The sequence below is a fragment of the Lepus europaeus genome, unplaced genomic scaffold (assembly GCF_033115175.1).
Source record: "Lepus europaeus isolate LE1 unplaced genomic scaffold, mLepTim1.pri SCAFFOLD_3_1, whole genome shotgun sequence".
Taxonomy (NCBI): Eukaryota; Metazoa; Chordata; class Mammalia; order Lagomorpha; family Leporidae; genus Lepus; species Lepus europaeus.
Window position 1 is genome coordinate 9,366,368 of NW_026909276.1, and position 9,231 is coordinate 9,375,598.

At 43.6% G+C, this 9,231-nt stretch overlaps 1 non-coding gene and 1 pseudogene across 1 annotated transcript; both read left to right on the plus strand.

Moving 5' to 3' along the window:
• The first annotated feature begins 2,288 nt into the window (after window positions 1-2,288).
• LOC133755353 (small nucleolar RNA SNORA26) lies at window positions 2,289-2,409 on the plus strand. The gene has a single exon (XR_009865372.1). It is a non-coding gene; the product is annotated as a small nucleolar RNA SNORA26 (small nucleolar RNA).
• Window positions 2,410-5,177: 2,768 nt separating this feature from the next.
• On the plus strand, window positions 5,178-5,391 carry LOC133755347 (phosphatidylinositol N-acetylglucosaminyltransferase subunit Y-like; annotated as a pseudogene).
• Window positions 5,392-9,231: the final 3,840 nt, after the last annotated feature.

Genomic DNA, 9,231 nt, shown 5'->3' on the forward strand with positions numbered 1-9,231 from the left:
TCAAGTGGATATAAAATTATACACACACCTAAATTCAGAACATCTCTCTCTAAAACACAGGAATACAGGTAAGAAATCTAAAGGAAAAGAGACTATCACACAATAAAGGCAGGGATTTCAAATCCCCATTTTCAACAATAGATCATCTGGATTAAAAAAAAATATATAAAACATTGGGACTGCATTATGCATTAGGAACCAATGGTCCTACCAGACATATATAAAACATTTTGGGGGCTGGTGTTATGGTGTAGTGAGATAAGACTCCACCTATGGTGCAGGCATCCCATGTGGGTGCCAGTTCTAGTCCTGGCTGCTCCTCTTCTGATGCAGCTCTCTGCTAGGGCCTGGGAAAGCAGTGGAGGATGGCCTGAGTGCTTGGGCCCCTGAACCCCTGCGGATGACCTGGTAGAAGCTCCTGGCTCTGGGCTGCAGATTGACTCAGCTCTGGCTGTTGCAGCTATTTGGGGAGTGGACCAGCAGATGGAAGACCTTTCTGTCTGTCTCTCCCTCTCTGTAGCTCTGCCTCCCAAATAAATAAATAGAAAAGTAATTTTTTTTGAGATTTAAAAGCAAGATTTATTAGAATCAAAGACCTTATGATAAGACTGGAAGCTCCCAAGGACAGGTACTTCTGACCTTGCTAGAGGTAACTTTTGGGATAAATCTAAAAAAAAAATATTTTCTCCAAGAACAATACACTAAAATCAAAAGGCATCCAATGTACACATAGAATATATGTGGTCATACATTAAGCCACAAAAGTAATAACAAATTTAAGATTAAACTCACATCAAGTATAATTGCACACCCTAGTGGTCTGAAAATAGAAATTAATAGACAAAATAGAAAATTTACAAATATGTAGGAACTAAGCCATATACAACCCTAAAAAAACTGCAGGATCAAACAAAAAGTTAAGAGGGAAGCTAAAAATATCTTGAAGAAAATAAGGAAACAAAGCATACAAAACATAGGATGTAGCAAAATATAGTACAATATCACCACAACAAAAAAGAAGATATCAAATAAACAATTTAATTACCTAATGTTATAGCTCAACAAATTAGCAAAACACTAAATAAGAAAACCAGCAGGAAAAGGAAATGACAGAGTTTAAAGCAGTAATTAAAAATACATTGTGGGGGGCCACACTGTGGTTTAGGGGGAAAGCTGCTGACTGCAGTGCCAGCATCCCATGTGGGCAGTGGTTCCAGTCCCAGCTGCCCAACTTCCGATCCATCTTTCTGCTATGGCCTGAGAAGCAGTAGAAGATGGCACAGGTCCCTGGGTCCCTGCACCTGCTTGGGATACCTGGAAGAAGCTCCTGGCTCCTGGCTTCAGATCAGCCCAGCTCTGGCATCGCAGCCATTTGGGGAGTGAACCAGTGGATGGAAGACTTCTCTCTCTCTCTCTGCCTCTGCCTCTCTGTAACTCTGCCTTTCAAATAAATAAATAAATCTTTAAAAAAATAAAGTTAAAATAAAAGCCTCATTTAAACATCATAAAATAAAACTACTTATGATTGAATTAACCAATAAGGAGAATGATCTGTATACTCAAAAGTGTGACATACGGATAAAGGAAACTGATGACAGTAGAAACAATGGAAAGCTAGTCCATGTTCATAGATCAGAAAAATAATACTGTTAAAATGTCCTTCCTACTCACACAAAACAATGTAGATATTTCATGCAATCCCAATCAAAATTTTAATGTCATTCTTCACAGAAACAGAAAAAAATTAAAATTCGTGTGGAAACAGAAAAGACTAATTGCCAAAACAATCTTGAGCAAAAACACCAAAGCTAGATATATTACCAAGCTACACCATGGTGCTGGCACAAAAACAGAAACGCTGACCCCTGGAATAGGATGGAAAGCCCAGAAATAAACTGAAGAATTGACAGTTAACTGATTTTCAAATAAGGTCCCAAGAATATAAAATGTAGTAAGCGTAGTCTCTTCAATAAATACTGCTGAAGAAAATGTGCCATCCACATTTAAAATAAATTGGATACATCTAAATATTTATATGAAATAACTAAAAAATAGATTTCATGCTCAAACATAAAATCTAAAACTACAAAAGCACTAACAGAACAGGAAAAAGCCCTAAGACATCAGTCCAGAAAATGATTTATTGGATGTGGTGCCAAAAGCCAGGCATTAAAAGAAACACAGATTACTGGGATTATAGGAAATTAAAAAAATATTTATACCACAAGATAAATGACAAAGTGAAGAGAAAAGCCACATGTTAGAAAGTAAGAGGCTCACCCTTTCCTGTGCCCTTTTAGAGCTGACAGAGTGCTTTAAGAGGCTAACACAGAAGGGGAAAGTAAGTCTCCATAAAACCCAGAGAAGAGATGGTTGTTTCTTCTTTGGGTCCTGTCTAGAGTCACAAATGCAAAAAAAAAAAAAAAAAGGCTAACAACAAATACATATAAGGGAATCTAAGTACTCAAAATAACTCTAAATCAGAACTCAGAGGACCTTGTGGTTGCGAAACAGAATTTCACAGCAACTTTAAATGAAACTGAGGATCAACATGAAGGAGGATAATTACAATAAAATGACTAAAATCCAAGTAAAACTACTATAGCACCAGACACGACTGTCAATATGTACAAGGGTATCCAAGAGGGTCAGAGAAGGAAATAGAGGTCAGACTCGGACCAGGATTCCACGACTAACGGGACTAACCCATTTCAACAAAGTGTAGACAAAAAATAAAACACCGGCACAGTCAGTGACAACAGAACACAAGGAGGATGGATGCACACAGGAGAGCCTACCATGGAGACTGCAGATGCCGGTGTCTGACGTCTGAACAACTCTCCTCAGGACCGGGACCGCAGGACGAACCGGGAGAAGCGCGCAGCACCTCTGCTGACTCCTCCTAGTCCCAGCCTCCGACTTGGAAGGCGCTGACGGACCTGAGAGGCTCAGGCGAGGGCTTCTTCCACTACTGCAGCTTTATTCCTGGCTCCAACTTGGAGGCCACCTCACGGAGGCTAACGCAGGAACCTGTTAGGAGGGGAAAGATACCTCAACACCGGGCTCCCGGCCACCGGACGTCGGCCGCGCCAGCCCACCCAGATCCCAATGTCCCTTTATGCTGGTATCGTCCAATCAGATGAAAGGACGCGTATAGCCTCAGGTCGAAAGTTCATCTGTTTCACCTGGTTCTTCCTAGTTGTTTATGCAGAGTCCATTCTGTTTCATCTGTTTCACCTGGTTGTTTTCGTAACACTTGTGGTCCACTGATTGTTGCAAACCATGTAGATGAGGAGGTTCTCACAGGTGGACAGCCTGCAGTTCCCCACACCCTGAATTATTACGCCTCTTCCCTGGTTGGCATTCCAGCTCTCTACTCCACCTCATCCCTCCTAAGGGCTCTCAGTCCCACGCTGTATTCCTAGTCTTCTGTTTCGTGTGTAGCAGTCTAGAGCCAGGCAGTTCTGGTCTCGTGTCCCCTGAATATTACAATTCCTGCCGCACTGTGGGGCTGGGAGACAGACAAGTGCACTGAGGGAGGAGGGGAAGCATTTATCCTCTTCAGAAACTCAACTGAAAAGAGGGTATTTATACATGTGGGCAACACAAAAACACTGCCTGCCTATACTTCGGCTGGAGGTTTGGAAAAGCTCGGAGTAGTTATATGGTCATTTGCAGGGTGGGGGTGCCCTGGAGATCTCACAAGGGAGGGACTGATTCAAATTAGGAAAGGGTTGAGGAGAAACAACTGCAGCAGGCAGTTCCTCAAATACAATCTAGTCTAGTTGTACTTTATGCTGGCATTGTGGCCCAGCAGGTTAAATCTCTGTGTACAATGGGTCCTGGCTGCTCCACTTCCAATCCAGCTCTCTGCTAATGCACCTGGGAAAACAGAAGATGGCTCAAATATTTGGGACCCTGCCCTCCATGTGGGGGAGACCCAGATGGAGTCCCAGGTGCCTGGGTTCAGTCTGGCCCACACCCAGCTGTTGTGGTCATTTGGAGAGTGAACCAGCAGATGGAAGAGCTCTCTGTAACTGTTCCTTTCAAAGAAAGCAAAAAAAGGGGGAGAGGGGTGAGAGAGAGAGAGGAAGAGGGGAAGGAAGAAAGAAGAAATTTGTCATCATTAAGTCAAGTTCTTTGAAAGACGATGGCTTGGGATCAGGAGATGTGCAACAGAAGGGCCAGTTTAAATCCTTTGCTGGAGAATGTGGATACTCACATACTTCAGGGACTCAAATCCTATGCCTAAATAGAATTACACCTTATAAGGTGGCTACTTGCTTACCAAATAGGATGAAATGGGTAGATTTGGGTATGACTGGGGAGTGTCACCCAAGCATGGGAGGCTGCTGTAGATTCCAGCATCACATCCCTGTACAGGGTCCTCTGAGCATTGTCCAGATGCTGTTACTCACATTGGGTGGACACAACAGTCTGGTCTTATGACACCAATATCTTTTACAGAGCATTTGTCTTCAGCATTTCAGCTCTGGGTCACAAAACAGGCAAATAGGGAATCCATTCTCTTGTTGTGTTTTACATGTCTCTAATGTAAGATGAAGCCTATTTTGTGCTCCATATGCTGACAGTAAGAAAAATCACAATGAAAATACATTCCATCTGTGTTAATTTTATAATTGCAAATATTCTATAAAAGTTTTCCTTATATACCTAGAACTAACCTACCCCGCAAGAAAAGGAACAATGGAATTCTGACTGTGTAAAGAGATCACAGTGATGGGCTAGTGGGGCCACCATGCGGCTGGCCAGGAGTGCACCAGGGAGCAGTTGGAAGGCTAGCCTCAGTGCTGCGGGCATCTGTAGGTACCTGCATTGACAAGGTTGTGGCCTTTGGCAGTTGGGAGCAGGAGGGTGGGGCAACCATCCAGCACCTTTGACTAGGCGCTGCTGTAGTTTGTGGTGTGCCTCCTGTCCAAGAAGCTGCTCAGATTTGAAGCATCAACAAATGAATTGATTAATGAAGAGTTGGGAATAGCCTATACTGTCATTGATGGGATTCCTAATAGGATACCACAGGCACTAAGGATGATCTATCAGGATAAAAAGAAACAGAGCAGTACTAGATCATGATTTTTAAAAACCACAGCAACTAAATGTTGTTAATACCGTATCCATTTTAAGAGAAAGTGACAGGTAGTAAGTGGGAGAAGAGAATGTTTCTGTCTCTTCCTATGCTGACTGTCCTTGTTCCACTGATTTCTCCTGAAGGAGCTCTCTATTTGGCCTCTGAGGAATAAAACTTCCCACAGGCTGTACCAGCACCTCCAGCCTCAGTTTCTACCATCTGCTCCTGCAATGACCTTACCAGTGTGTATGTGCTTCCACCTTTGGACGTGGGTGGCTATTAAACTCTTCAGGAATAACTAAGGCAGCCAGAGCCAAGGTGGTATATAGATTCATCATATGTCTTGGGCATCCACCTCTGAAAGTTAAGCTAGGTAGAAATGCTGGAGACTCATTGTATTTGCTGAAAAGATGGTTTGCCTAACTTCTCAAGAGGAGTGGTGCTACAAGAGATGTAAGTTGCAGAAGCTTTTTTTATTGTACCCCAGTTCTGATAGCCCTTGTATTTTGAATGTTATGACATAACTGTCAGAAGGAAACTTTTAACAAAGTGTCTTGCTGGGGTTGGGCCAGAGCAACTTTTCAGAAAGTGGAATTAAAGATAAGTTCACCTGACTAAAAACATTTTTAAATCCATATGGACCCAGGTCCAGCATTGTGGTGAGTGGATTAAAGCCCTGGCTTGTGGCATTGGCATCCCATATGGGTACCAGTTCAAGTCCTGGTTGCTCCACTTCCAACCCAGCTCCCTGTTAATGCACCTGGGAAGGCTGCAGAGGATAGAGTTGGGCCCTGCACCCACATGGAAGACTGGAAAGAAGCTCCTAGCTCCTGCCTTTGGTCTGGCCCAACCCCAGCCGTTGCAGCCATTTGGGGAGTGAAACAACAGATGGAAGATTTCTCTCTCTGTTTCTCCCTTTCTCTCTCTAACTCTTCCTTTCAGATAAATAAAATAAAGCTTAAAAAGTCCATATGGACACTTTTTTAACTTTTAATATTGTTTATTTATTTATTTGACAGGCAGACTGACAGACAGTGAAAGATCTTTCATCTGCTGGTTCACATCCCAAATGTTGCTAAGGCTGTTATTTTGTCCAGGCTGAACCAGGGATCCAGGAACTTTACCTGGGTCCCTCACATAGGTGGCAAGGCCATCTGCTGTCTTCCATGGTATACCACCAGGGAACTAGATCAGAAGCAGAGAAGCTGGTACCCAAATGACACTCTGATATGTAATGGCAGTGTCCCTAGCAGTGGCTTTACCTGCTATGCCACAATGTTGTCCTCATCAATGAACTTCTCAAAAACTCCTTGTATGTGTGGATTTCAAAAAAATTCTTACAGCAAAACAATCTCATCTTTTATTTCAACAGTGCAGTGGCCCTACCCACTATGCCACAAAGCCAGATCCCCAGCACTTGGTTTTAATTTGGGCAGCCATGTAGACATTTGAGGAATAAATAAGTGGATGGGAGCTCTCTGAGCCTCTGTATCTCTGTTTCTGAAGTAAATACAATTTTTGAAACTCAAAATTTGATGAGCCCAACAGAAGGTAATTAAGGGAAAACATAGGAAAATTCTGATGTGACAACAGAAAATACATAGCAATACTATCATCTGTATGATCAATAAGTTTCTGTTTCAGACTTCCACAAGAACCTAGAATATTCTCCTCTAAGCATCAACTTTAAGCATCCAACAATTATTTCTTTTTGATATGGCATCAGAAAGAACAGAGATGGTAACAGTGCAGAGATGTGCTTGAAATTTAGACAATTTGTTTTTAAAGATTTATTTATTTATTTGAAATTCAGAGTTACACAGAGAGAGGAGAGGCAGAGAGAGAGAGAGAGAGAGGTCTTCCATCTGTTGGTTCACTCCCCAATTGGCCACAATAGCCAGAGCTGTGCAGATCCAAAGCCAGGAGCCAGGAGCTTCTTCTAGGTCTCCCATGCAAGTGCAGGGGCCCAAGGACTTGGGCCATCTTCTACTGTTTTCCCAGGCCATAGCAGAGAGCTGGATCAGAAGTGGAGCAGCGGCCGGCGCCGTGGCTCAACAGGCTAATCCTCCACCTTGCGGCGCCGGCACACTGGGTTCTAGTCCTGGTCGGGGCACCGGATTCTGTCCCAGTTGCCCCTCTTCCAGGCCGGCTCTCTGCTGTGGCCAGGGAGTGCAGTGGAGGATGGCCCAAGTGCTTGGGCCCTGCACCCCATGGGAGACCAGGAGAAGCGCCTGGCTCCTGCCATCGGATCAGCGCGGTGCGCCGGCTGCAGCGTGCCTACCATGGCGGCCATTGGAGGGTGAACCAATGGCAAAAGGAAGACCTTTCTCTCTGTCTCTCTCTCACTGTCCACTCTGCCTGTCAAAAAAAAAAAAAGAAGAAGAAGAAGAAGTGGAGCAGCAGGGTCTTGAACTGGTGCCCATATGGGATGTCACCACTGCAGGGGGTGGTTTTACCTGGTATGCCACAGTGCCCGCCCCTAGACAATTCTTTAAAAAAAAACTATCTTGGATTGAATACAAATACATCACACTGGAATTAGGTAATGAAGAACAACTGCCTCAGATTTAGCTGGATTGGAGGTGGAGCAGCCGGGACTCAAACTGGTGCCCATATGGGATGCTAGCACTGCAGGTGGCAGTTTTACCTGCTATGCCACAGCACCCCATCCCCACCCCCCATGGCTACTCCACTTCTGATCCAGCTCTCTGCTATGGCCTGGGAAGGCAGAAAATAGACCAAGTCCTTGGGCCCTTGCACCTGTGTCAGACAACTGGAGGAAGGTCCTGGCTTTAGATCAGCTCAGCTCTGGTCCTTGTGGTGATTTGTGGAGTGAACTAGCAAATGTAAGACCTCCCTCTCTCTTTGGCTGTACCTCTCTCTATAACTGTCTTCAAATAATTAAAATAAATCTAAAAAAAAGTGAAAATTCTTCCTGGCATATGTAACAGACAGCCTTTCCCTTGAACATGTCTTAATCCTCTGAACCTGTGAACGTGTTACCCTATATGGCAAAATAGATTGATTGAAAGTGTGATTGTGTCTAATTCCCTGAAAAAGGAAATTAACCTGGAGAATATAGGTGGGGCAATTTAAATTACAGGGGTCTGTAAAAGTAAAAAGTCTTTCCCAGTTGTGCTCAGGAGGTGGCATGACTACAGAAGGAAAATGAGATATATATTTTTGGGGCCAGCACTGTGGCGCAGTGGGTTAATGCCCTGGCCTGAAGCGCCTGCATCCCATGTGGGCACTGGTTTGAAACCCGGCTGCTCTGCTTCCAATCCAGCTCTCTGCTATGACCTGGGATAGCAGTAGAAGATGGCCCAAGTCCTTGGGCACCTGCACCTGTGTGTGAGACCTGGAAGAAGCTCCTGGCTCCTGGCTTTGGATTGGCACAGCTCTGGCTGTTGTGGCAAATTGGGGAGTGAACCAATGGATGGAAGACCTCTCTCTCTCTGCCTCTCCTCTTTCTGTATAACTCTTTCATATAAATAAAAAAATCTTTAAAATAAAAAAGAGAGAGAATATACCAGAGCCACCAGAGAGAAGAGTATTTAGATTGGGAAAATGTTAAAAGGCAAGGGAAATATGTGATTAGTTATATGTATACCAGTTCTCATTTAAATGTGATTGTAAAATGGTAATTAAACAAGATTTTTAAAAAAGAGAGAGATATTCTTTCTGTCTCTAAAATTGTGGGAAAGTCCTCTAGCCAAGGAAGGTGGGCATCTTCCAGAGCAGGATTTTTGGTGAATGGGAAGCCCTCAGACCACATACAGCCCATCTAATCATTTGGTGTGGCCTGGCCAAGGCAACCACATGAGGGACTTGAAAGTCAATAAATTTACAGCAGGCTAATTTTTACATTGATAATTATTCATGTCCTATGAATTATACATATCCAAATGGCTCATGGCAAAAAAACATTCCCACTCCTGTGAGGCTGGTAAATCAAGAGAATAAATTTGTAAAATCTCTGGGAAGAAATGCAGCCAAACTCTCACCTAGATATGAAACTCATGAGGTCTTTATTGGACTCCTACATAATTACAAGGAAATCAATGTATTTCTTCAAGGTATAGAGTTTGCAGTAACTGGTGACAGCAGCAACAGAGAACGCATGAAGTGCAGGACTGTCCTGG